Source organism: Nomascus leucogenys, chromosome 13, assembly GCF_006542625.1.
Source record: "Nomascus leucogenys isolate Asia chromosome 13, Asia_NLE_v1, whole genome shotgun sequence".
NCBI lineage: Eukaryota > Metazoa > Chordata > Mammalia > Primates > Hylobatidae > Nomascus > Nomascus leucogenys.
Window position 1 is genome coordinate 28,269,181 of NC_044393.1, and position 27,589 is coordinate 28,296,769.

At 46.8% G+C, this 27,589-nt stretch overlaps 1 protein-coding gene and 2 pseudogenes across 1 annotated transcript in view; 1 reads left to right on the top strand and 2 right to left on the bottom strand.

Moving 5' to 3' along the window:
- The window catches only part of PHF20 (PHD finger protein 20), a 177,071-nt gene extending 175,397 nt beyond the window's left edge, over window positions 1–1,674 (bottom strand). Inside the window, exon 1 of the mRNA XM_030826717.1 lies at window positions 1,578–1,674. The gene's annotated coding sequence lies outside the window, so the exon portion shown is untranslated. The remainder of the gene's footprint in view (window positions 1–1,577) is intronic.
- A 2,126-nt stretch (window positions 1,675–3,800) lies between these two features.
- Window positions 3,801–3,888, top strand: LOC115838096 (annotated as a pseudogene).
- A 21,342-nt stretch (window positions 3,889–25,230) lies between these two features.
- On the bottom strand, window positions 25,231–26,004 carry LOC100606164 (annotated as a pseudogene).
- Between the last annotated feature and the right edge of the window lie 1,585 nt (window positions 26,005–27,589).

Here is a 27,589-nt window from a genome sequence, read left to right on the forward strand (position 1 = left end):
GAACAGTTCCAAAGAAAGACAGAAACCAGAAAAATGTTTGGGGATTGGGCAAGTCAAGAGAGAAGAGATCCTGCTAGCGGAAAGATAAAAGATAGGCCTATGAAAAATAATGTGCAGGTAGCCCTTTAGGAGAGGAATCCTTCCCTGGAGGAGAGGAGAATTCAGGAGGTGTGACTCTGGCAAGTGTGCTCAGAAAAAAAAAGGCCGCAGAAGCACAGAGAAAAGTGCCCTGGTGAACAAAGATACGCACTCGCCAGAGGAAGGAAGAGGAAATGGGTGCACTGACCAGACTGGGGAGAGCACCTCAAGGGGAATGTGGCTCCAAAAATGAAGGAAACTGAGGAATGAAAATGTCTTGGATGACAGAAAAGCTAAACAGGGTAGGAAGGCATGCTCCAAACCACAGACAACTCGCCACCTGGAAATGAGAGGACTCACAAAAAAGGTGTGTCCCCCAAATTTAAGAAGCATCTGGAAAGTGGCTGCACCCTGAGAGTTGTATAACTAAAAGGGGTTCACCTCGTACACTTGGGGGGCACAAGAAACAAATATACTCCCAGATATGAAAATTAGTCTCCTTCAGGAAATAAGGTAGTTTGATTTGGGGAACACGTGAAAAGTGTGTAACCCCAAGAATACAGTCTCGGGAGAAGGCAGCGAATTCCCTTATTTGTGAAACTGGAAATAAGTACCCATAAACTTCAGAATTTGGACATCGTTTTCGGCCCAACCTCAGGTTTGAAGGGCTGAGGAAAGGAAGTGGCCCCTAAATGTAAGAAATTCCAGAAGGCATGCTGTCAGATTTGGGACCTGGAAAAAGGGGATTCTTCCTTGGAGTGGAGGGGATACTAGAAAGTATCCCAAAACTTTGGCTAATGGACCCCAGATCTAAATTGGAATGGAAATGCAGAATCAGATTGGAGGCCCGAAAAAAGGAATGTGCTCCCACTTTGGGGGCTGAGGAAAGAGGGTACGCCCTAAATTGGGGGGGAGGGCTTTTAGAAATTTAGATAAAACTCCAGAGCTAGAGCTTAAGAAAGGGGGTGTGCCGCCCAGTTTTCAAAACTATAAAGAAAAGGGACACTCCCATATTTGGGGTCTTGAAAAAGGAATGTGCTCCCCAGAATAGGATAAAAAACGCCAATTTTAAAAAACATATTCCCAAAGCGCAAGGCAATAGCAGAGGCTGCTGATGAGGCTCTAGGGGCCCACCCAGCTCAGGCTCGGGCCCTAGGGCTTACCCGCACCCCCAACACGGCCCGCTCCGCGCCCCGGGCCCGCACCCCACGGCCCAGCCCCCTCGGGCGGCGCTGATTGGCGGCAGGCGCCGTCACTCTTGCGGGTAGCCCCGGGGATTGGGCACCGCTCGCACGCCCGCCACGCTCTCAGCAGCAGTCCCAGGGCCTCCCTCCAGGCTGGGCGAGCGGGGCCAGGCGGGGAGCGGGGCCGGGCAGGGGACCAGAGCAGCGGTGGCGTCCGTCGCCGTCCCCGCCCGGACGGCGCGCGCGCAGCGCAGGCCCGGCCCAACCCGGCCCGTCCAGCCGGCTTCGCCATGCCGAGCCTTGCCGCGAGCTCACCTCACGGCCCCACTCCGGCTGCGCCGCTCCAGGACCAACCGACAGAAGGACTCTGCGTGCTCTGCACCACGTGACCCCCGGGACGCGCCCAGCGTATCCCCCGCCCCCCACACACACGCATCATCGCCACCACCGAGTGACGTAAGGTCCCAGCTGCCCCGCCCCCTGCCCCGTCCGCCCGATCGCTGTGGCAACGGCCAGCGCAGGCCACGCCCACTGCCCTGACGCGCGGGAAACAGGCCCGCGCCCTAGCAGGAACACGAAGTCCCCACTCACTCGTAATCACTGAGATCACTGAAGCCGGGGAATGGACGCTATCCATCACCCGTTAATTTTGCCACCTAAATGCGTCTCAAAGCTTCCCACTGCTCCATCGAAGCGACCACCATCTCTCTCCAAGATGATGATGGTCTCCACCCTATTACTCTTCGCCGTTCTAATCCATTCTTCGTACACCGGCAGAGAGGTCTTTTCAAAACGCCATCCCCTCCCTGCTCAAAGCCCGTTTCCCTCCCTACTCCGGATTAAGATCTAACTCTTCACCTGGACTATCTAACCAGGCTCTTCCAAGTCTGGACCTGACCTGCCGCTTTCTTATCCTCACACATCCAGCTCCCCCACATTCTCAGCGTCCTTCAACTCCGCTAACAATCCAGGTTCTTCTCATCTCAGAGCCTTTGCACTCATTTCTCTCCCACTTTATCATTAACTCCTAGAAAAGTTTCCAATTGCTGCTAAGGATAAGGAGCTATATTTTGTCTGGAGACGAAGATCGGAGTTGAAGCCACCCCAAAAGAATATGAGGCCAGGAGCAGTGGCTCACGCCTGTAATCCCAACACTTTGAGAGGCTGAGGTGGGTAGATCACTTGAGCTCAGGAGTTCGAGACCAGCCTGGGCAACATAGCCAGACCCCCGTCTCTCCAAGAAATACAACAATTAGCCAGGGGTGAACGTGCGCACCTGTGGTCCCAGCTCAATCTTCTGAGTAGCTGGGACTGCAGGCCCATGCCACCATGCCTAGCTAGTTTTTTTTTTTGAGACACGGTCTCAACTGTGTCACCCAGGCTGGAGTGCAGTGGCGCAGTCTCAGCTCATCATAACCTCCACCTCCTAGGCCCAAGCAATTCCCCCACCACAGTCTCCCAGATAGCTGGGACCACAGGTGTGCACCTGGCTAATTTTTGCATTTTTTTGTAGAGATGCAGTTTCACCATGTTGCCCAGGCTGGTCTTGAATTCCTGGGCTCAACCAGTCCACCCACCTCAGCCTCCCAGAGTGCTGGAATTAACACCGTGCATGGCCAATTTTTTTTTTTTTTTTTTTTTTTTTTTTTTTGAGATGGAGTCTCGCTCTGTAGCCCAAGCTGGAGTGCAGTGGTGCAATCTTGGCTCACTGCAACCTCTGTCTCCCAGGTTCAAGCAATTCTCTGCCTCAGCCTCCCAAGTAGCTGGGATTACAGAGGCGCACGCTGCCAGGCCCAGCTAATTTTTTGTATTTTTTTTAGTAGAGACGGGGTTTCACCATCTTGGCCAGGCTGGTCTTGAACTCCTGACCTCATGATCCACCCGCCTCGGCCTCCTAAAGTGCTGGGATTACAAGCGTGAGCCACCGTGCCCGGCCGAGTTTTTTTTTATTTTTTTTAGAGACAGAGTCTCACTTTGTTGACCAGGCTGGTCTCAAACTCCTTGGCTCAAGTGATCCTCCTGCCTCAGCCTCCAGAAATGCTGGAATTACAGGCCTCAGCCAGCAAATCCAGCCTGAGGGGTGCTTTTTAAACCAGGGCTGGAGACTAAGGAGGGTATTGCCTCAGTTGAGGTAGTCAGGGCAAAGAGCAGCCCTTAGGTAGAGATACTGTGGAACCAGGGACAAAAGCTTCAGCTATACTTGCTTGGGCAGTACATGTATTCTATTAAAATTGTAACATGGCTGGGCGCGGTGGCTCACGCCTGTAATCCCAGCACTTTGGGAGGCCAAGATGGGCAGATTACCTGAGGTCAGGAGTTCGAGACCAGCCTGGCCAACATGGTGAAACCCTCTCTCTACTAAAAATGCCAAAATTAGCCAGGCGTGGTGGTGCATGCCTGTAGTCCCAGCTACTTGAGAGGCTGAGGCAGGAGAATGACTTGAACCCTGGAGGTAGAGGTTGCAGTGAGCCGAGATAGCACCACTGCACTCTAGCCTGGGTGACAGAGCAAGATTCCATCTCAAAAAATAATAATAAAATAAAATAAAATTGTAACAAACAGAAAAGATTCACATGACCCCTGCACAAGGATAAACATGCAAATTCATGATACATTTCATACTTTTTAAAAAATCAGCAATTTAAGAATCAGTGCCACTCAGTCAAGTAAGTGCTCACATATAGGAAGGACCTTCCCAAGATCCTCTGGGTTTATGTTTATTAATATGAAATTGCTCAGATGTCAGTGGCTATGGTAGCACACAAAGAACTTTTTGCCCCCCAACCACAATAATGCCAAGAACTCCAGACTCTGTAGCCCTGTATAAATATAGCATGTTTCTTTACTTATTCAACCTGCATTTACCGAGAGTCAAATTCAAGATGGGCACCAAACACTCAGAGCACAATGAGACTTAGGCCCTGCTCTCAATGAGTTCACAGACTGGTGAAGTAATCATGGCAAGCAAAAGAGAAATATGTTGCAAGGGCCCCTGAGCTACAACAGGAGTGCAGGCTTGGAAAACAAACAGGCACAAGGACAGCTCCACCAAGAAAGAGCAACAGCTGCTGCCCCCAGCAATACTGCGCACCACTGCTGTGATTCAATCTTAGTATCCCTTTGTCTTTGAGTCACTCACTCAAGAGGCAAAGTCTTGGCCAGCAGCCACTGTCGATTGGCCAATCTCAGGTCACATGGATGAGTCCAGCCTGCCAGGGAAAGAAGAGAGGAATGAACTGCCCCTAAGGGTACTCCCCAAGATGGAAGTGAGGGTTGGACGGAGACCGACACTGATCAGGGAAAAATAACTGAATACAGATATGAAAAAAGTACCTTGTGAGCTAAGCTCTTTCTGATGTAAAAACTTGCAGAAATTTGACTTACCAGCTTCTTCTGAACTGAATATTAATGGAATGCTAGCCAGAGAGCTCCAGTTTACAAGAGTTTGGTCTAAAGTCCACTGACTCCTTAGTAACATCTACCTTCTGCCTTAAGATCCTCCCCAGCATCTTACTAATACTGTATTTCAAAACTGTAGTCCCAGCCCATAAACTAAGAGCTCCACAATGAAACCCTGTGTGCATGCATACGAAGTATAGGGTAGCACAGAAAGCATCCACCTGCATGGAAGAGTTGTCACTCTCCGTAGGCATCACTTTTCTTCAATGTTCACTTTTTTCACTCAATGAGATAATATATATCTACCAACACAGAATTGTCACGTTTAAGTTCAATAATATGTGAGAAAATGTACTGAACTACACAGTTCTATACAAATTCATTTCTAATTTCTTTTTTACTAGATTCAGCATATTCAAAATATTCCTAGCTAAGAGAAGCAGAATTAAAGATCCAACATGAGATAAAATATTCAATTAGGAAACTGATCTTTCTCAGCCTCTACCCAGTAAATCTCTATTCTCTATCCTTATGCAACCCTGAAGAACTTACAGTGAGTCTGTGAAGGGAAAAGAGAGAAACTAAAACACAAAAGTAAGCCCTCTAGATCTCACAGACCCCATGTACTGAGTATCACCAAACTTGAGCATGTCAGTCCCCAAAAGCAGGAACTGGGGTGTGATCTCTGCAGCACCAAGCTGAGTGTGAGAACTCAGGAAGCCGGAAACCACAGTCACAGTAGCATCTGAAAGGTCTAAGACCTCAACAAGGCACCAGAGGCCCGAGGGAAGCGGGTTGTCTTGGCCCTGGCCTGACATCTCTCCAGTCTGGGCTCCACGGAAAGTTCCTCAGGCCTTAACTGCTCTCCAAGTGAGAGGAAGGAGAATTAACTAGGAATTCCAAATTACTTCTGGCATTTTGCAAGATTACAAGGAGGGAGGGAGCAGTAGGAAGGAGAGGAAAGCATTTTGTATTCTTGTCCTAGTCACTAAAAAGGCTGATAAGGCCAGGCAGGAAAGCTCATGCCTGTAATCCTAGCACTCTGAGAGGCCAAGGCGGACGGATCACCTGAGGGCAGGAGTTCGAGACCAGCCTGGCCAAAATGGTAAAACCCCATCTCTACTAAAATACAAAAATTAGCTGGGCGTGGTGGTACATGCCTGTAATCCTAGCTACTGGGGAGGCTGAGGCAGGAGAATTGCTTGAACCCGGGAGGCAGAGGTTGCAGTGAACTGAGATAATCATGCCACTGCACTCTAGCCTGGGCGACAGAGCCAAACTCCATCTCAAAAAAAAAAAACAAACAAAAAAAGGGCCAGGCTTGGTGGCTCACTAAAAAACTCAGCACTTTGGGCGGCCAAGGCCGGCAGATCACCTGAGGCCAGGAGTTCGAGACCAGCCTGGCCAACATGGTGAAACCCCATCTCTACTAAAATACAAAAATTTGCCGGGTGTGGTGGCGCGTCCTGTAATCCCTGCGACTCGGGAGGTTGAGGCAGGAGAATCACTGAAACCCAGAAGGCAGAAGTCGCACCATTGCACTCCAGTCACTGTTACCTGTAATTTAAACATATCTAATAAATATTTATTGTGGGTTAAAATTCTTACGAGCCTAGAGATAAAGGGAAAGGGGGAGGATTTTAGCCTCAGGGACTAAGAGAATGGAGGTTATAAAGAGGTAGATTAAACAAACAGTCGTGGAATGTCCAGGTAATCCACTTCAGTCTCCAAACTTCTTAGTAATTTAATTTTAAACAGTTAATGTTGTCACATGGTTCAAATACTGGAAATTACATCAACGTTGTACAATACAAAGTCTCCCTGAAATTCTTGTCCCTCATTGGTCCAGTTCCAATTGGTAAACATGACACTTACTTTTTTAATGAATCGTTTGTGTCAGGATCTTGCTCTGTTGCCCAGGCTGGAGTGCAGCACCACGATCACAGCTCACTGCAGCTTCAAACTCCCGGGCTCAAGCAATCCTCCCACCTCAGCCTCCCAAGTAGCTGGGACCACAGGTGCACACCATCAGTATTTCTTTACATATATATAAGCAAACTTTAATACAGTTCTTATATTGATCCTTTAACACAAAAGGAACATTTATTCATGTTGTTGTTCACCTTACTTTTTTCATTAAACAAAACTTGCTTTTTCTAGAGACAGAGTCTCACTCTGTCACCCAGGCTGGAGAGCAGTGGGGTGATCTTGGCTCACTGCAAGCTCTGCCTCCCGGGTTCACGCCATTCTCCTGCCTCAGCCTCCCAAGTAGCTGGGACTACAGGCGCCCACCACCACGCCCAGCTAATTTTTGTATTTTTAGTAGAGATGGGATTTCACCATGTTAGCCAAGGTGGTCTTGATCTCCTGACGTCGTGATCCTCCTGCCTCAGCCTCCCAAAGTGCTGGGATTACAGGCGTGAGCCGCCGTGCCCGGCCGAATTTTTTTTTTTTTTTTTTTTTTTTTTGAGATAGAGTTTTGTTCTTCTCACCCAGGCTGGAATGCAGTGGAGCAATCTCAGCTCACTGAAACCTCTGCCTCCCGGGTTCTATCGATTCTCCTGCGTAGCCAAGATGGTCTTGATCTCCTGACCTCATGATCCTCCTGCACAGCCTCCCAAGTAGCTGGGCTTACAGGTGTCCACCACTATGCCGGGCTAATTTTTGTATTTTTAGTATTTTGTATTTTAGCCAGGATGGTCTCAATCTCCTGACCTCGTGATCTGCCCACCTCGGCCTCCCAAAGTGCTGGGATTACATGCGTGAGCCTCTGTGCCTAGACTAATTTGATTTATTCTCTTACATAATTGTATTTGCTTTTACCATCAGATTGTGAACTTCTCTGGGAACATGGACTGCTTCTTGTTTATCTCGATCCCCCCAGCTCCTAGCATCCTGCCTAGAATGTGCTGGTTGTTTAACAACTATTTGTTGAATTGATTGGAGTTGCTTTGGAGATGCATCAGTGGAGAGCCAAAGGAAGGAAGGATAAAAGTATTTCCAGAAATAGAGCACATTACTCAGTGAAAATAAAATATAGACAGGGACATGCTTATTTCTCTTTTTTCCTATTTTTTTTTTTTAACATACAGACGGGGTCTCGCTATGTGGTCCAGACTGATCTCAAACTCCTGGGCTCAAGCAATTCTCCTGCCTTGGCCTCCCAAAGTGCTTGGATTACAGGTGTGAACCACCACACCCAGCCAAGGGCATTTTGTTTGTTTTTTTATTTATTTTATTTTATTTTATTTTATTTTATTTTATTTTATTTTATTTTATTTATTTTTGAGACAGAGTCTCACTCTGTTGCCCAGGCTGGAGTGCAGTGGCGAGGTATCAGCTCACAGCAACCTCTGCCTCCCAGGTTCAAGCAATTCTCCTTCCTCAGCGTCCTGAGTAGCTGGGATTGCAGGTGTCTGCCACCATGCCCGGCTAATTTTTTTTGTATTTTTAGTAGAGATGGGGTTTCTTTTTTTTTTTTTTTTTTTTCAATCTCGGCTCACTGCAAGCTCCGCCTGCCGGGTTCACGCCATTCTCCTGCCTCAGCCTCTCCGAGTAGCTGGAACTACAGGCGCCCGCCACCACGCCCGGCTAATTTTTTGTATTTTTAGTAGAGACGGAGTTTCACCATGGTCTCGATCTCCTGACCTCATGATCCACCTGCCTCGGCCTCCCAAAGTGCTGGGATTACAAGTGTGAGCCACCACGCCCAGCCTAGAGATGGGGTTTCATCATGTTCGCCAGACTAGTCTCAAACTCCTGACCTCATGATCTGCCAGCCTCAGCCTCCCAAAGCACTGGGATTTAAAGCATGAGCCACTGCACCCAGCCCTAATTTTTTTATTTTTTTAAGACATTGTCTCACTCTGTCACCCAGGCTGGAGTGCAGTGGTGACGTCTCGGCTTGCCACAACCTCTGCTTCCAGGGTTCAAGCAATTCTCATGTCTCAGCCTCTTGAGTAGCTGGGATTACAGGTATGCACCACCACCCCTGGCTAATTTTCATATTTTTAGTAGAGTCAGGGTTTCACCATGTTGGCCAGGCTGGTTTCAAGCAATCTGTCCGCCTCAGCCTAACAAAGGGCTGGAATTACAGCAATGAGCCACCGTGCCTGGCTGGGCATGTTTTCATGCATATAGGAATTCTGTATGAAAGTGAGTTGCATGGGTGGGGTAGAGAGTTGAGCAGATTCCATTAGAATGGCAGATAAGAGGCCAGGCAGGGTGGCTGACACTTGTAATCCTAGCACTTTGGGAGGCTGAGGTGGGTGGATCATTGAGGTCAGGAGCTCAAGACCAGCTGGGCCAACATGGTGAAACCACATCTCCACTAAAATACAAAAATTGGCTGGGCGTGGCCAGGCATGGTGGCTCATGCCTGTAATCCCAGCACTTTGGGAGACTGAGGTGGATGAATCACATGGTCAGGAGTTTGAGACCAGCCTGGCTAACATGGTGAAACCCTATGTCTACTAAAAGTACAAATATTAGCCTGGTGTGGTGGCGCATGCCTGTAATCCCAGGTACTCAGGAGGCTGAGGCAGGGGCTGAGGCAGTGAGCGGAGATCATGTCACTGCACCCCAGCCTGGGCGACAGAGTGAGACTCTGTCTCAAAAAAAGAAAAAAAATGGCAGATAACGGCTAATCTGTGAAAGGACATGATGAAAGGATTTTCTTTTTTGAGATGAAATTTCGCTCTTTTTGCCCAAACTGGAGTGCAACGGCATGACCTCAGCTCACTGCAAACTGCCCCTCCCTGGTTCAAGTGATTCTCCTGCCTCAGCCTCCGAAGTAGCTGGGATTATAGGCACCCACTACAACACCTGGCTAATTTTTAAATTATTTTATTTTATTTTATTTTATTTTATTTTTTTGAGACATAGTTTCTCTCTTGTTGCCCAGGCTGGAGTGCAATGGTGTGATCTTGGCTCACCACAACCTCCACCTCCCAAGGCGATTCCCCTGCCTCAGCCTCCAGAGTAGCTCGGATTACAGGCATGTGCCACCACACCCAGCGAATTTTGTATTTTTAGTAGAGATATGCTTTTTCCACGTTGGTCAGGCTGGTCTTGAACTCCTGACTTCGGGTGATCCAACTGCCTCGGCCTCCCAAAGTGCTGGAATTACAGACATAAGCCACTTCGCCCAGATTGTGGTTTTTTTGTTTTTTTTTTTTAAAGAAATGTTGGCTGGGCATGGTGGCTCACGCCTGTAATCCCAGCACTTTGGGAGGCCGAGGCGGGCAGATCACAAAGTCAAGAGATCGAGACCATCCTGGCCAACATGGTGAAACCCCGTCTCTACTAAAAATACAAAAATTAGCTGGGCATGGTGGGGTGTGACTGTAGTCCCAGCTACTCTCGGGAGGCTGAGGCAGGAGAATCGCTTGAACTCAGGAGGTGGAGGTTGCAGTGAGCTGAGATTATGCCGCTGCACTCCAGCCTGGCGACAGAGCAAGTCTCCATCAAAAAAAGAAGGAAGGGTTTTGGAGTTTTGTTTTTTTTGTTTTTTTTGTGTGTGTGTTTTTTGTTTTTTGAGACAGAGTCTTGCTCTGTCGCCCAGGCTGGAGTGCAGTGGCGCAATCTCGGCTCACTGCAAACTCCGCTTCCCAGGTTCACGCCATTCTCCTGCCTCAGCCTCCCGAGTAGCTGGAACTACAGGTGCCCGCCACCGCGCCTGGCTAATTTTTTTGTATTTTTAGTAGAGATGGGGTTTCACTGTGTTACCCAGGATGGTCTCGATCTCCTGACCTCGTGATCCGCCCACCTCTGCCTCCCAAAGTGCTGGGATTACAGATGTGAGCCACCACGCCCGGCAGGTTTTGGAGTTTTTTAAATACAATTTTATTTTTTTAAATTAATTAATTTATTTATTTTTGAGATGGATTCTCACTCTGTTGCCCAGGCCGGAGTGCAGTGGTGCAGTCTTGGCTCACTGCAACCTCTGTCTCCTGGGCTCATGCGATTCTCCTGCCTCAGCCTCCGTAGTAGCTGGGATTACAAGTGTGCACTACCATACCCGGCTAATTTTTGTATTTTTAGTAGAGGTGGGGTTTCACCATGTTGGCCAGGCTAGTCTGGACTCCTGACCTCAGGTGATCTGCCTGCCTCGGCATCCCAAAGTGCTGGGATTACAGGTGTGAGCCACTGCACTGGGCTAAAAAAAATAATTTTTATTTTAGCCAGGTATTTGAAGATTTCTGCCTTCAGTTTACTTCCTCTAATAAATAGGCTCCCCTGAAAATGAAAGGAGATAGCAAAGAGGAGGAGGGGCAGTGATGTAGCTTGTAGGATAAATAACTCTGAAAAGAATAAAGGGTGAAGGCTGGACGCAGTGGCTCATGGCTGTAATCCCAGCACTTTGGGAGGCCAAGGCAGGTGGATCACGAGGTCAGGAGTTCGAGACCAGCTTGGCCAACATGGTGAAACCCCATCGCTACCAAAGTTACAAAAAATTAGCCAGGCGTGGTGGTGGTGCGCGCCTGTAATCCCAGCTACTCAGGAGGCTAAGGCAGGAGCCTCTGCTTGAACTCAGGAGGCGGAGGTTGCAGTGAGCTGAGATGTCGCCATTGCACTCCAGCCTGAGCGACAGGGCAAGACTCTGTCCCAAAAAAAAAAAAAAAAAAAAAGAATAAAGGCTGAAAAGAGCTTGGTGTTTGTGAAGTAGTCGTGGGTTGGGGCAAGGGGATAGGACAATGAGATAGTCAAGGAAAGCAGGGAAAATTGAATAAGGCGTGAGAGTGCCTGTCAGTGCCTGTTTTTCCATAATTGTTCCTCCAGTGACTTTCTTTAGTGGTGCTATTTAGAGTGTGGAATTTGGAATTCAGATTGGACTTCAGATACATTTTTAGGCCCAAGGGAAGTATGTGCTAGGCTGGGGAGGGTGAAATGAAGGAAGCAAGATTTCAAACCTGTTAAGTGTAGGGTGACAGTGAAGGGAGAGAGAGCCTTAGGGTCTTGGTGAGTCAGTAAGCAGACAAGAAGGGATTCGCAGAGGTCCCGGTGGCTGAGCATTAATTATCAACATTTCTTTTCCTTCTTTTTTTTTTTTGAGATAGAGTTTTGCTCTTGTTGCCTAGGCTGGGGTGCAATGGCGCGATCTGAGCTCACAGCAACCTCCAATTCCCGAGTTTGAGCGATTCTCCTTAATCCCAAGTAGCGATTCTCCATAATCCCAAGAGAATCCCAAGTAGCTGGGATTACAGGCATGCGCCACCACGCCCGGCTAATTTTATATTTTTACTAGAGACAGGGCTTCTCCATGTTGGTCAAGCTGGTCTCAAACTCCCGACTTCAGGTGATCCACCCGCCTTGGCCTCCCAAAGTGCTGGGATTACAGGCGTGAGCCATCGTGCCCAGCAATTATCAACATTTCTACTGTCCCCTTTTTTTTAACCTCAAATGCACATAATTACACAGATACACTCAATCGTGCTTTTGTTTCTTGGCACCCAATTCCCACTAAGCCAAAAACAGCCCCACTTTTTCTTTCTTTTTCCTTTCTTTTTGGTTTTTGTCTTATTTTTTGAATATAAAAGGATGTTTATTGAAGCACGGTTTATAGCAATGGAAAGGTTGTGATTGACTATCAGTAGGGAAATTATTTATTGCAACATTGTTTATAAACATATAAACATTGGAAACAAAGTAAATGAATGGCTCCTTTTTGTTACTCTTTTTTTTTTTTTCTTTGAGACACTCTTGCTCTGTCGCCCAGGCTGAAGTGCAGTGGCATCCTGCTTCAGCCTCCCCAGTAGCTGGGACTACAGGCACGTGCCACCATGCCTGGCTAATTTTTTTTTTTTTTAATTTTTTTTTTTTTTTTTTTTTTTTTGAGACGGAGTCTCGCTCTATCGCCCAGGCTGGAGTGCAATGGCGCAATCTCGGCTCACTGCAAGCTCCGCCTCCCGGGTTCACGCCATTCTCCTGCCTCAGCCTCTCCGAGTAGCTGGGACTACAGGCGCCCGCCACCACGCCCGGCTAATTTTTTGTATTTTTAGTAGAGACGGGGTTTCACTGTGGTCTCGATCTCCTGACCTTGTGATCCGCCCGCCTCGGCCTCCCAAAGTGCTGGGATTACAAGCGTGAGCCACCGCGCCCGGCCTTTAATTTTTTTATTTTTTATTTTATTTTATTTTTTTTTTTGAGACGGAGTCTCGCTCTGTCGCCCAGGCTGGAGCGCAGTGGTGCAATCTCGGCTCACTGCAAGCTCCGCCTCCCAGGTTCATGCCATTCTCCTGCCTCAGCCTCTCCGAGTAGCTGGGACTACAGGCGCCCGCCACCATGCCCGGCTAATTTTTTGTATTTTTAGTAGAGACGGGGTTTCACCGTGGTCTCGATCTCCTGACCTCGTGATCTGCCCGCCTCGGCCTCCCAAAGTGCTGGGATTACAAGCGTGAGCCACCGCGCCCGGCCAATTTTTTTTTTTTTTTTTTTTTTTAAACGGAGTCTGGCTCTTTCACCAGGCTGGAGTGCAGTGGCGTAATCTTGGCTCACTGCAACCTCCGCCTCCCTTCTGTCTCAGCCTCCTGAGCAGCTGGGACTACAGGCAAGCGCCACAATGCGCAGCTAATTTTTGTATAGGCACAGGGTTTCACCATATTGGCCAGGATGGTCCAGATCTCTTGACCTCGTGATCTGCCTGCCTCGGCCTCCCAAAGTGCTGGGATTACAGGCGTGAGCCACTGCGCCCGGCCTAATTTTTTGTATTTTTAGTAGAGACGGGGTTTCACTGTGTTAGCCCAGGATGGTCTAGATCTCCTGCCGTCCTGATCTGCCAGCCTTGGCCTCCCAACATGCTGGGATTACAGGTGTGAGCCACCACACCTGACCTGTTACTCTTCTTTAGCTTCCATTCTGTCTCATTTCCCTAACACTTCTGAGACTATCCATGTGTATATGTATATCCATGAATAAAATATAAATATTTTATGTACTTGAATTTATAATATTTTCTTTAACGTCTTGTCCTTTTTGTGTGTTCAGAATATTTCCCACACAAGATCATCACAATAATTTCCAAGACTTCTCTTTTTATTTTATATATTTATTTAAGAGACAAAGTCTGGCTTTTTAGCCCTGGCTGGAGTGCAGTGGCACGATCATAACTCACTGCAGCCTCGACCTTTCCTGACCAAGCGATCCTCCCACCTCAGCCTCTCGAGTGGCTGGAACTACAGATGCATGCCATTATGCCTGGCTAACTTTAATTTTTAAATTATTTTTATTATTTAAAAATTTTATTTATTTACATATTTTTTGAGATGGAGACTTGCTTTGTTGCTCAGACTGGAGTGCTATGGTGCAATCTTGGCTCATTGCAATCTCTATCTCCTGGGTTCAAGAGATCCTCCCATCTAAGCCTCCCAAGTAGCTGGGACTACAGGTGTGAGCCACCACATCTGACTAATTTTTGTATTTTTTTCATAGACAGGGAGTTTCACCATGTTGCCCAGGCTGGTCTTAAACTGCTGGACTCTAGTGATCTGCCTGCCTCAGCCTCCCAAAGTGCTGGGATTATAGACATGAGCCACCAGACCTGGCCTTTTAAATTTTTTTGTAGAGACAGGGTCTCACCATGTTGCACAGGCTGGTATTGAACTCCTGGGCTCAAGTGATCTTCTAGCCTTGGCTTCCCGAAGTGCTGAGCTTACAGGCAGAAAATTGGAAGTCACCCACGTGGCCATCAATAGGGGACTGATTAAGCAAATTTTTTTTTTTTTTTTTTTTTTTTGAGCCGGAGTCTCGCTTTTTCACCCAGGCTGGAGTGCAGTGGCACAATCTCGGCTCACTGCAAGCTCCGCTTCCCGGGTTCACGTCATTCTCCTGCCTCAGCCTCTCCGAATAGCTGGGACTACAGGCACCCGCCACCACGCCCGGCTAATTTTTTTTGTATTTTTAGTAGAGACGGGGTTTCACCGTGGTCTCGATCTCCTGACCTCGTGACCCACCCGCCTCGGCTTCCCAAAGTGCTGGGATTACAAGCGTGAGCCACCGCACCCAGCCGATTAAGCAAATTATAATATGTCCACACAAGGAATATTATGCAGCAGTAAAATAAAACAAAATAATAAGGACATTATCTTTATTCCATTGTATAAAATATATTGTTGGGCTGGGCACAGTGTCCCATGCCTGTAATTCCAGCACTTTGGGAGGCCGAGGCAGGTGGTCAGGGGTTCGAGACCAGCCTGGCCAACATGGTGAAACCCTGTCTCTACTAAAAAAATACAAAAAAAAATTAGCTAGGCATGGTGGTGCATACCTGTAATCCCAGCTACTCAGGAGGCTAAAGCAGGAGAATCACTTGAATCCAGGATCCAGAGTTGGCAGTGAGCCCAGATCATGCCAGTACACTCCAGCTTGAGCAACAGAACAAGACTCCATCTCAAAAAACAAACAAAAAAACTTTATGAAGTAGCCAGGTGTGATGGCAAGTGCCTGTAGTCCCAACTACTTGGGAAGCTGAGGTGAGAGAATTGCTTGAGTCCAGGAGTTTGAGGCTGCAGTGAGCCGTGATTGTGCCACTGCATTCCACTGGGTGACAGAGCCAGACTGTCTCAAAATAACTAAGTAAGTAACTAAATAAATATAAGAAAATGTAGAGTATCTTTTTTTGTTGTTGTTTTGAGACAGAGTTTCACTCTTGTTGCCCAGGCTGGAGTGCAATGACGTGACCTCAGCTCATTGCAACCTCCACCTCTCGGATTCAAGGGATTCTTCTGCCTCAGCCTCTGGAGTAGCTGGGATTACAGGTATGCGCCACCACGCCCAGCTAATTTTGTGTTTTTAGTAGAGACAAGGTTTTTCCATGTTGGTCAGGCTAGTCTTGAACTCCTGACCTCAGGTGATCTGCCCACCTTGGCCTCCCAAAGCGCTGGGATTACAGGCGTGAGCCACCGCGCCCAGCCGAGAGTACCTTAACAGTTTTGTCCAATGAGCCGAAATCACACCACTGCACTCCAGCCTGGGCAACAGAGACAGACTCCGTATCAAAAAAAAAAAAAGACGCCGGGCGCGGTGGCTCACGCTTGTAATCCCAGCACTTTGGGAGGCCGAGACGGGTGGATCACGAGGTCAGCCGAGATCGAGACCATGGTGAAACCCCGTCTCTACTAAAAAATACAAAAAAATTAGCCGGGCGTGGTGGCGGGTGCCTGTAGTCCCAGCTACTCGGAGAGGCTGAGGCAGGAGAATGGTGTGAACCTGGGAGGCGGAGCTTGCAGTGAGCCGAGACTGCGCCACTGCACTCCAGCCTGGGCGACAGAGCAAGACTCTGTCTCAAAAAAAAAAAAAAAAAAAAAGACGGAGTCTTGCTCTTGTCGCCCATGCAGCATTGCTGCATACTGGAGTGCAATGGGGCAATCTCCGTTCACTGCATCCTCCGCTTCCTGGGTTCACACCATTCTCCTGCCTCAGCCTCTCAAGTAGCTGGGATTAATAGGTGTGTGTGATGACTCCCAGCTAATTTCTTTTTTTGAGTCAGAGTCTTGCTCTATGGCCCAGGCTGGAGTGCAGTGGCTTGATCTCGCTCACTGCAACCTCCACTGCACGAGATTCTGTTTCAAAATTTAATAAATAAATAGAAACAAAAATTAAAAAAAATTTGAAGTAAAAATTAAAAAAAATTTTAAATAAAAATAAAGACATGGAAGTCAAAATTATTCCTTCATTCATGGACTACAGAATGAATGTTGTTTTAGCAGGCATGTATATCTGTATATCTCCTTGTATATCTCCCTGAGAGCTTTTGGGTGACCAGGTGCATTGTCAATGAGCAGTAATAGTTTGAAAGGAATCTTTTTTTTTTTTTTTTTTTTTTTTTCTGAGCAGTAGGTCTCAACAGTGTGCTTGAAATATTCAATAAACTATGTTGTGGCCGGGCACGGTGGCTCACGCTTGTAATCCCAGCACTTTGGGAGGCCGAGGTGGGCAGATCACGAGGTCAGGAGATCGAGACCGTGGTGAAACCCCATCTCTACCAAAAATACAAAAAATTAGCTGGGCGTGGTGGCGGGCGCCTGTAGTCCCAGCTACTCGGAGAGGCTGAGGCAGGAGAATGGCGTGAACCCAGGAGGCAGAGCTTGCAGTGAGCCGAGATCGCGCCACTGCACTCCAGCCTGGGTGACAGAGCGAGACTCCGTCTCAAAAAAAAAAAAAAACTATGTTGTAAACAGATGTGCTGTCATCCAGGCTTTATTGTTCCATTTATAGAACATAGGCAGAGAAGACTCAGCATAACTCTTTTTGTTTTGTTTTGTTTTGAGATGGAGTCTTGCTCTGTCATCCAGGCTGGAGTGCAGTGGCAACAATCTTGGCTCACTGCAACTTCCTCCTCCCAAGTTCAAGCAATTCTCCTGCCTCAGCCTCCCGAGTAGTTGAGATTACAGGTGCCTGCTTCCATGCCCGGCTAATTTTTGTATTTTTAGTAGAGACAGGTTTCACCATGTTGGCCAGGCTGGTCTCAAACTCCTGACCTCAAATGATCCACCCACCTTGGCCTCCCAAAGTGTTGAGATTACTGCACTTTTATATTATGAAGATGGCTTATTTCCTTAAGCCTCATGAATCAATCTCTCCTAGCTTCAAACTTTTCTCCTCCATCTTCCTCTCCTCTCTCAGCCTTCAGAGAATTAAAGAGAGTTAGGAACATGCTCTGGTTTAGGCTTTGGTTTGGGAAATGCTCTGGCTGTTTTGATTTTCTAAACCAAACTTTCTCCATATCAGCAATAAGTCTTTCACTTTCTTATAATTTGTGTGTTTACTGAAGTAGTACATCTAATTTCCTTCAAGAACTTCTCCTTTGTGTTCATAAGAAGAGGCCTACTTGGCTGGGCACGGTGGCTCACGCCTTTAATCCCAGCACTTTGGGAGGCCGAGACGGGTGGATCACAAGGTCAGGAGATCAAGACCATCCTGGATAACACAGTGAAACCCCGTCTCTACTAAAAATACAAAAAATTAGCTGGGCATGGTGGCAGGCGCCTAAAATCCCAGCTACTAGGGAGGCTGAGGCAGGAGAATTGCTTGAACCTGGGAAGTGGAGGTTATAGTGAGCCGAGATCGTGCCACCGCACTCCAGCCTGGATGACAGCGCGAGACGCCATCTCAAAAAAAAAAAAAGTAGAGGCCTACCTTTAGGCATATTTTGGCTTTCAACATGACTTCCTCACTAAGCTTAATCACTTGTAGCTTTTGATTTAAAGTGAGAGAGATGTAACACTTCCTTTCAGAACTCTTAGAGGCCATTGTAGGATTATTAATTGGCCTACTTTAGGCCGGGCGCGGTGGCTCACGCTTGTAATCCCAGCACTTTGGGAGGCCGAGGCGGGTGGATCACGAAGTCAGGAGATCGAGACCACGGTGAAACTCCGTCTCTACTAAAAATACAAAAAAATTAGCCGGGTGGGGTGGCGGGTGCCTGTAGTCCCAGCTACTCGGAGAGGCTGAGGCAGGAGAATGGCGTGAACCCGGGAGGCGGAGCTTGCAGCCACTGCACTCCAGCCTGGGCAACAGAGCGAGACTCCATCTCAAAAAAAAAAAAAATTGGCCTACTTTATTTTCCTTCTTTCTCCTTCCTTCCTTCCTTCCTTCCTTCCTTCCTTCCTTCCTTCCTTCCTTCCTTCCTTTCTTTCTTTCTGTGCAGCAAGATTTATTATGAAGAGCAAAAGGAAAAAGTTTCCACAGCATGGAAGGGGACCCGAGCGGGTTGCCCTATTTCTTTATTTTTTTGTTTGTTTCAGAGATAGGGTCTTGGGCCGGGAGTGGTGGCTAACGCTTGTAATCTCACCACTTTGGGAGGCTGAGGCAGGTGGATCATGAGGTCAGGAGATCGAGACCATCCTGGCTAACATGGTGAAATCCCATTTCTACTAAAAATGCAAAAAATTAGCCAGCCATCGTGGCACGCACCTGTAATCCCAGCTACTCAGGAGGCTGAGGGTGGAGAATCGCTAACACCCATGAGGCAGAGGTTGCAGTAAGCCGAGATCACCCCACTGCACTCTAGCCTGGGTGACAGAACGAGACTCCATCTCACTCACTCAATCAGTAAATAAAATAAAATGCAAAAATTAGCTGGGCATGGTGGCACGAGCCTGGAGTCTCAGCTACTCAGGAGGCTGAGGCAGGAGAATCACTTGAAACTGGGAGGCAGAGGTTGTGGTGAGCCAAGATCATGCCACTGCACTCCAGCCTGGGCAAAAGAGCAAGACTCCATCTCAATAAATAAATAAAGGTATCCCTGCAACTTTATTTTATTTTATTTTTAAATTTTATTTATTTATTTATTTATTTATTTAGAGACAGAGTCTCACTCTGTTGCCAGGCTAGAGTGCAGTGGCACGATGCTAAGATTATGGGCGTGATATTTATTTTATTATTACTCTTGCTCTGTTGCCCAGGCTAGAGTGCAGTGGAGCGATCATAGCTCACTGTAATCTAAAACACCTGGGTTTATGTAATTCTCATTCCTTAGTCGCCGGAGTAGCTGTGACTACAGGTGTGAACCAGCATGCCTGGCTAATTTTTACTTTTAATTTTTTTTCTTTTTTTTTTTTTTTTTGAGATGTAGTCTTGCTCTGTTCCCCAGGCTGGAGTGCAGTGGCACAATCACTGCTCACTGCAACCTCTACCTCCCGGTTTCAAACGATTCTCCTGCCTCAGCCTCCCGAGTAGATGGGATTACAGGGGCGTGCCACCATGCCCGGCTAACTTTTGTATTTTTAGTAGAGATGGGGTTTCCCTATGTTGCGCATAGTGGTCTCAAACTCCTGAGCTCAGGCAGTTTGCCTGCCTCAGCCTCCTAAAGTGCTGAGATTACAGGCGTGAGCCACCGTGCCCAGTTGGCACTTTCTTATTTTTAAAAAGTATGTTATTGGCCAGATGCGGTGGCTCACGTCTGTAATCCCAACACTTTGGGAGGCCAAGGCAGGTGGATCACCTGAGGTCAGGAGTTCGAGACCAGCCTGACCAACATGGTGAAACCCTGTCTCTACTAAAAATACAAATGTTAGCCTGGCATGGTGGCACATACCTGTAGTCCCAGCTACTCAGGAAGAGAGGCAAGAGAATCACTTGAATCGAGGAGGCAGAGGTTGCAGTGAGCCGAGATTGTGCACCTGCACTCCAGCGTGGGTGACAGAGCAAGACTCCATCTCAAAAAAAAAAAAAAAAAAAAGGCTTTAGCTGCCCTAAAAACAAACAAACAAAAAAGCGCGTTCTTGGTACACATTACTGGATAAATTGTAAACTAATAGCAAAAATAATAGTTCATATATATATATATATATTTTTTTTTGAGACAGAATCTCGCTCTGTCACCCAGGCTGGAGTGCAGTGGTGTGATCTCGGCTCACTGCAACCTCCACTTCCTGGGTTCAAGTGATTCTCCTGCCTCAGCCCCTAGTAGCCAGGATTACAATGCCACCATGCTCGGCTAATTTTTGTATTTTTAGTAGGGAAGGGCTTTCACCATGTTGGCCAGGCTGGTCTGGAATGCCTGACTTTGTGATCCACCCACCTCGGCCTCCCAAAGTGCTGGGATTACAGGCATGAGCCACCGCGCCCGGCCAATAGTTTATATTTATTGAATACTTGGGGCATTAGACAGGCACTGCAGTAAACGCTTCACACATATTATCTTACTTAATCCTTTCCACATTTATTCTACTTAATCCTCAGAGCCGTCTGTGAGGCTAGAGAAACAAATTTAACTAAGAGTTTAAGTAAATTCTGCAGAATTACAATATGTAATTGAATGGATTAGAACCCATGTTTGTTCCTTCTTGCTCTATACCTACTCTTCTCTATTATAATGGGTAGGCAATTTTTTTGGATCAGAGTTAATTTGAGTAAAGAAGTTTCAGTATAACTGTAGGACAACAAAGAGATGTGAGTAGGCATATGAGTATGACTGGGCATATAATTATAAAAACAAATGCCTATTGGCTTTTCAAGAAAGACATTATGAATTAACTGGATGGATAGTTTTAACTGATGATAATGGAAAAGACACATTAGAAGGTAGCATTTGAACTGGACCTTGAAGGATAAATAACAATCCTTATATATTAGTCAAGGTCCGGTAAGGAGGTAGAAATCACATGGCATTTGGACAGAGACAGTGTAACTTAGTGGGTTGTTAACTAAGTAACTGAAGAAGTAAAAGGTGAAACCTAAAGTTTCATGGTGGTAGTAACTGTAGGAACAGCTACCATCCCTAGGGCTGAGGGAACAAAAGGAAGAGGTTGGAGTTTTTTTTTTTTTTTTTTTGAGACGGAGTCTCGCTCTGTGGCCCAGGCTGGAGTGCAGTGGCGCAGTCTCGGCTCACTGCAAGCTCCGCCTCTCGGGTTCACGCCATTCTCCTGCCTCAGCCTCTCCGAGTAGCTGGGACTACAGGCGCCCGCCACCACGCCCGGCTAATTTTTTTGTATTTTTAATAGAGACGGAGTTTCACTGTGGTCTCGATCTCCTGACCTCGTGATCTGCCCGCCTCGGCCTCCCAAAGTGCTGGGATTACAAGCGTGAGCCACCGCGCCCGGCCGAGGTTGGAGTTATTAAAACATAGAAATTTAGAGGGGGAGGGGTCAAACACAGCCGACACTCAGCCCTCTGAGGAGGAGGTATTGATTGACAGGTGCTCGTGTCTCTGAACTCAGAGGAAGAACCCCAAGGGGTAGAAACCAGACTTGTGAGTATGGGGCACTGGGCAGCCAGGTGCTGGTATCTCTGAAGAAGAGGCAATGAGACTAGTTCTGTAAGTGTTGAAAAAACTGCAGAGCATGGAGGTTCATATCTGTAATCTCAGCACTTTGGGAGGCCAAGGTAGGAGGATCGCTTGAGCCTACGAGTTCAAGATCAGGCTGGGCAACAAAGTGAGGCCCTATGTCTATAAAAATAAAAATTAGGCCAGGCGTGGTGGCTTACGTCTGTAATCCCAACATTTTGGGAGGCTGAGGCAGGGGGATCACGAGGTCAGGAGTTCAAGACCAGCCTGACCAACATAGTAAAACCCCGTTTCTACTAAAAATACAAAAATTAGCCGGGTGTGGTGGTGTGTACCTGTAATCCCAGCTACTCGAGGGGCTGAGGCAAGAGAATCGCTTGAACCCGGGGGGCAAAGGTTGCAGTGAGTCGAGATCTAACCACTGCACTCCAGCCAGGGTGACAGAGCGAGACTCCGTCTAAACAACAACAACAACAACAAACCAGACTCATCTTCCCCGGCTTAGAAGGTATTACATGGTTGGGCTCTTCCTAAGCATCTTTGCTATAGCCACATGGTCTTCCTGCAGTCCTTAAAGACACCATGCTTCATTCTGCTGCAAGGCCATTGCACAGTCTATTATTTGCCAGGAATATTCTTTACCTGTTATATGCTGCTCCTCAAATCTTACTTTTTTGTTGTTGTTTTTTTTTTTTTTTTTTGAGATCAGCCCATCTCAGCCTCCCAAAGTGCTGGGATTACCCGTGTGAGCCACCGAGCTTGGCCCAAATCTTCCTCTTATTTCCTCTTGTAGCACCATAAATGTCTCTTACAGCAATTGTTGCAGTTGTGCATCTTCATTTATTTATATAGTCTTTTCTTTTCTTTTCTTTTCTTTTTTTTTTTTTTTGAGTCTCACTCTGTCTACGAGGCTGGAGTGCAATGGTGTGATCTCGGCTCACTGCAACCTCCACCACCTGGACTTAAGGGATTCTCCTTCCTCGGCTTCCTGAGTAGCTGGGAATATAGATATGTGTCACCATGCAGCTAATTTTTTTGTATTTTTAGTGGAGACAGGGTTTTGCCATGTTGGCCAGGCTGGTCTTGAACTCCTGACCTCAGGTGATCCACCTGGCTTATCCTTCCAAAGTGTTGGGATTACAGGCCTGAGCCACTGTGCTTAGCCCTATTCATATAGTCTTTTGATCAACGCCTGCCTCTTCCAACAAGGTTTGTAAGCTCCAGGAGGGTAGGGGCCATGACTGTTTTTTGCACTCCATTGTTTGTTTTACCAGTGCCTAGTTTAGTGACTGCCACATAGTAGACTGCCACATATATACATATAGAATATATGGCTGGGTATGGGGGCTCATGCCTGTAATCCCAGCACTTTGGGAGGCCAAGGCGGGTGGATCACGAGGTCAGGGGTTGAAGACCAGCCTGGCCAAGATGGTGAAACCTGTTTCTACTAAAAATACAAAAAAATTAGGACCGGGCGCAGTGGCTCACGCCTGTAATCCCAGCACTTTGGGAGGCCGAGGCGGACAGATCATGAGGTCAAGAGATCAAGATCATCCTGGCCGGCCAGGTGCGGTGGCTTACGCCTGTAATCCTAGCACTTTGGGAGGCCGAGGCAGGTGGATCACAAGGTCAGGAGATCGAGACCATCCTGGCTAACACAGTGAAACCCCGTCTCTACTAAAAATACAAAAATTAGCCAGGCGTGGTGGTGGGCGCCTGTAGTCCCAGCTACTCAGGAGGCTGAGGCAGGAGAATGGCGTGAACCCGGGAGGCGGAGCTTGCAGTGAGCTGAGATTGTGCCACTGCACTCCAGCCTGGTGAGAGCAAGACTCCGTTTCAAAAAAAAAAAAAAAAAAAATTAGCTGGGCATGGTGGTGGGGGCTTGTGATCTCAGCTATTCAGGAGGCTAAGGCAGAGAATTGCTTGAACCCAGGAGGCAGAGGTTGCAGTGAGCCGAGATCGCGACACTGCACTCCAGCCTGGGCAACAGATTGAGACTCCATCTCAATTAATATATACATATGTATATATATAAAATATATATGTAGTAAATATATAAAATATATATGCAGTAAATATATAAAATATATATGCAGTAAATATACATATATTCGTGTATATGTATATACATATATATATGGAATTACTTCAATATTCTGCAAGTGCAGAATGTAGCCATGACACGAAAAGAGGTGGGTATTTGAAAGCAGGGATTTGGCCGGGCACAGTGGCTCATGCCTGTAATCCCAGAACTTTGGGAGGCCGAGGTGGGTGGATCACTTGAGGTCATGAGTTCGAGACCAGCCTGGCCAACATGGTGAAACCCGTCTCTACTAAAAATAGAAAACGATTAGCCGGGCGTGGTGACGCGTGCCTGTAATCCTAGCTACTCGGGATGCTGAGGCAGAAGAACGACTTGAGTCCAGGAGGTGGGGGTTGCAGTGAGCCGAGATCGCACCACTGTACTCCAGCCTGGGCGACAGCACGACTCCGTTTCAAAAAAAAAAAAAAAAAAAAGAAAAGAAAAAGAAGAAGAAAGCAGGGATTTGAGTCTCTTTTTGTTTTTTTTGTGTGTGGGTTTTTTTTTTTTCTTTTTTGAGACAGAGTCTTGCTCTGTCACTCAGGCTGGAGTACAGTGGCACGATCTCAGCTCACTGCAACCTCTGCCTCCTGGACTCAAGTCGTTCTTCTGTCTCCCGAGTAGCTGGGACTACAGGCACGTGCCACCACGCCTGGCTAATTTTTGTATTTTTAGTAGAGACAGGGTTTCACCATACTGGCCAGGCTGGTCTCAAACTCCTGACCTCATGATCTGCCCACCTCTGCCTCCCAAAGTGTTTGGATGACAGGCGTGAGCTATTGCACCTGGCCGAGGGTTTTCATTTCATTGATCATCCAGCATCTCGCTCTTGATTCTAGAGGTTCTGAGGAGGTCCCTTGTTTCTTTCCTTTTTTAAAAATATCTTTTTTTTTTTTTTCCTTAAGAGACAGGGTCTTAATCTGCTGCCCAGGGTGAAGTGCAGCAGTGCCATCGTAGCTCACTGCCACCTCAAACTTCTGGGTTCAAGCAATCCTCCCACTTCATCCTCCCATGTAGGTGGGACTACAGGTGCATGTCACCATGCCCTGCTAGTTTTTTTTTTTTTTTTTTTTTTTAGGATAGGGTCAAGGCCAGGTGAGGTAGCTTACCCCTGTAATCCTAGCACTTTAGGCAGCCAAGGTAGGCAGATTGTTTGAGCCCAGGAGTTTGAGACCAGCCTTGGCAACACAGAAAAACCCCATCTCTACCAAAAAAGATATGAGGATTAGCTGGGCATGGTGGAATACACCTGTCATCCCAGCCACTCCTGGGAAGATCACTTATACCCAGGAGGCAGATTTGCAGTGACATCAATCATACCAGGCCACTGCAATCTAGCCTGGGTGACAGAGCAAGACCCTTGTCTCAAAACAACAACAACTAAAAAAAGATAGGGTTCCTCTCTGTTGCTCAGGCTGGCTTTGAGAACTCCTAATTTCAAGCAATCCTCCCCCTTGGCCTCCCAGAGTACTGGGATTACAGGCATGAACCAATGCACCCAGTCTATTCTCTTTTTATTGAGATAAGAGTCACATAAAATAAAATTAACCATTAATCATGTTAAAGTGTTCAATTCTTGGCATTTACATCCACAATGTTGTGCAACTTTCTCCAATGCCTAGTTCTGGTAAATTCTTTTTTTTTTTTTCCATAATTTCTTTTAAATTATTTTTGACTTTTTCTCCTGGTCTTCTGTTATCCTTTCTGCAGGTTGCTTCTTCAACCCCTTCATTTTCCTGGTTTGTAGGTTGCTTATCTTGGTTCTACACATGAATCCTTCCATAAGTTGTACCAAAAGTATCATTGGAGATATTTTTCTTCTTCTTTGGCTTGAGAGCTTTTGGCATTTTCATAGATAATTTATAAAGGTCATCGGATGCCAGGTGTGTCCTCCTCAGAAACAGATCCAATGAGGGTCCTATCTCTTCCAATTCAATCCGTGGTGTTCTGCAACCAGATTTCTTCAACAGCAACTTATAGCTTCGAAAGTAAGTCTTCCCATTCAGTGCAGTGAAGTGCAGAACATACTCTAATCCAGCCAGGCAGATATTTGATACTGTGGGGCCTCTGAAGAAATCAATAAGAAGACTTTTTAGTCTTCTATAATCTTCTGTTACATTGAAATCATCACCAGCAAATATTAGCATGGGTTTTGTTCCCTCAGGACATTTACTGTTCTTAATGTCTTTTAGAGAGACAAAATTCTCAATACCTAATTCAATCATATCCAGCACATGGTAGTCATACATATGACCTATTACTAGATTATTTGGCTGCTTCTTATTATAGGAGCCAAACATGAATAAAGAACAATCTGACTTCTTTGAAAATAATTCCAGTGATGTCTGATCCTCAAAAGGTCTTGTAATATTTTTCTTTTTATACAGTACACCATATGTTTTTTTCAGTGCACACACATCTTTAAGCACTTGTGTCACTGTTGCATTTGCATTTCCCCCTTTAATCAGCATGGCATTTTTAATATTTTCATTGAGTTTTGGTTCTCTCTTCTCAAGGAATCTCTTGACTCTTTTCATTTTGGGCTTTACAACTCAATGCAGAGCATCTATCGCTACCACTACCTGGAACTCTTAACTAGGTGGATCTAGTTCTTGTAAATTCTTATTACTCCAACAGGAAACCTTATAGCCATTAAGTAGTCACCCCACATTCCTCCTTCCCTCCAGCTCCTGGCAAAGACCAATCTGTTTTCTCTCTTTTTTTTGAGACGGAGTCTCCCTCTGTCGCCCAGGCTGGAGTGCAGTGGTACTATGTCATCTCACTGCAACCTCCGCCTCCGGAGTTCAAAAGATTCTCCTGCCTCAGCCTTCTGATTAGCTAGGATTACAGGCACCTGCCACCATGCCCGACTAATTTTTTGTATTTTTAGTAGAGATGGGGTTTCATCGTGTTAACCAGGATGGTCTCTAACTCCCGACCTCGTGATCTGCCCACCTCAGCCCCCCAGGGTGCTGGAATTACAGGAGTGAGCCACTGCACCCAGCCCACCAATCTGATTTCTGTCTCTATGGATTTATCTACTCTGGATGTTCATATAAATGGTTTCATACAATACGTGACCTTTTGTGTCTGGCTTCTTTCACTTAGCATAGTGTTTTCAAGGTTCATCTACATTATAGCATGTATCAGTATTTCGTTTTTATGGCGGAATAATATTCCATTGTCTGAATATACTACATTTTGTTTATCCATTCATCAGTTGATAGGCATTTGGGTTGTTTTCATTTTTTGGCTATGGTGAGCAGTGCGGCTATGAACACTTGTGTATGAGTAATTATTTGACTGTCTGTTTTTTTGTTTTGAGATGGAGTCTTGCTCTGTCTCCCAGGCTGGAGTGCAGTGGTGTGATCTTGGCTCACGGCAACCTCCACCTCCTAGGTTCAAGTGATCCTCCCACCTCAGCCTCCGAAGTAGCTGGGATTATAGACGCCACAATGCCTGGCTAATTTTTGTATTTTTGGTAGATACAGGGTTTCACCTTGTTGATCAGGCTGGTCTTGAACTCCTCTCAAGTGATCTGCCCGCCTCAGCCTCCCAAAGTGCTGGGATTACAGGTATGAACCACTGTGCCCAGCCAAATGTCTGTTCTAAATTATTTTGTTATGCCTAGGAATGTATTTGCTGGGTCATAGGGTAACTCTATGTTTAACTTTTTGAGTAACTGCCAAACTGTTCTTTATAGCAGCTACATCATTAATATGTAAACATCGATACCAATAAACTATAAGGGTTCCAATTTCTCCACATTCTCACCAAAATCCCATGTTGGTTTTTTGTGTTTGTTTGTTTGTTTTTTTTTTGTTGTTTTTTTTTTGAGACGGAGTCTCGCTCTGTCGCCCAGGCTGGAGTGCAGTGGCGCAATCTCGGCTCACTGCAAGCTCCACCTCCAGGGTTCAAGCCATTCTCCTGCCTCAGCCTCCCGAGTACCTGGGACTACAGGCGCCCACCACCACGCCCAGCTAATTTTTTGTATTTTTAGTAGAGACGGGGTTTCACTGTCTTGGCCAGGATGGTCTCGATCTCCTGACCTCGTGATCCGCCCGCCTCGGCCTCCCAAAGTGCTGGGATTACAGGCGTGAGCCACCGCGCTCGGCCTGTTTG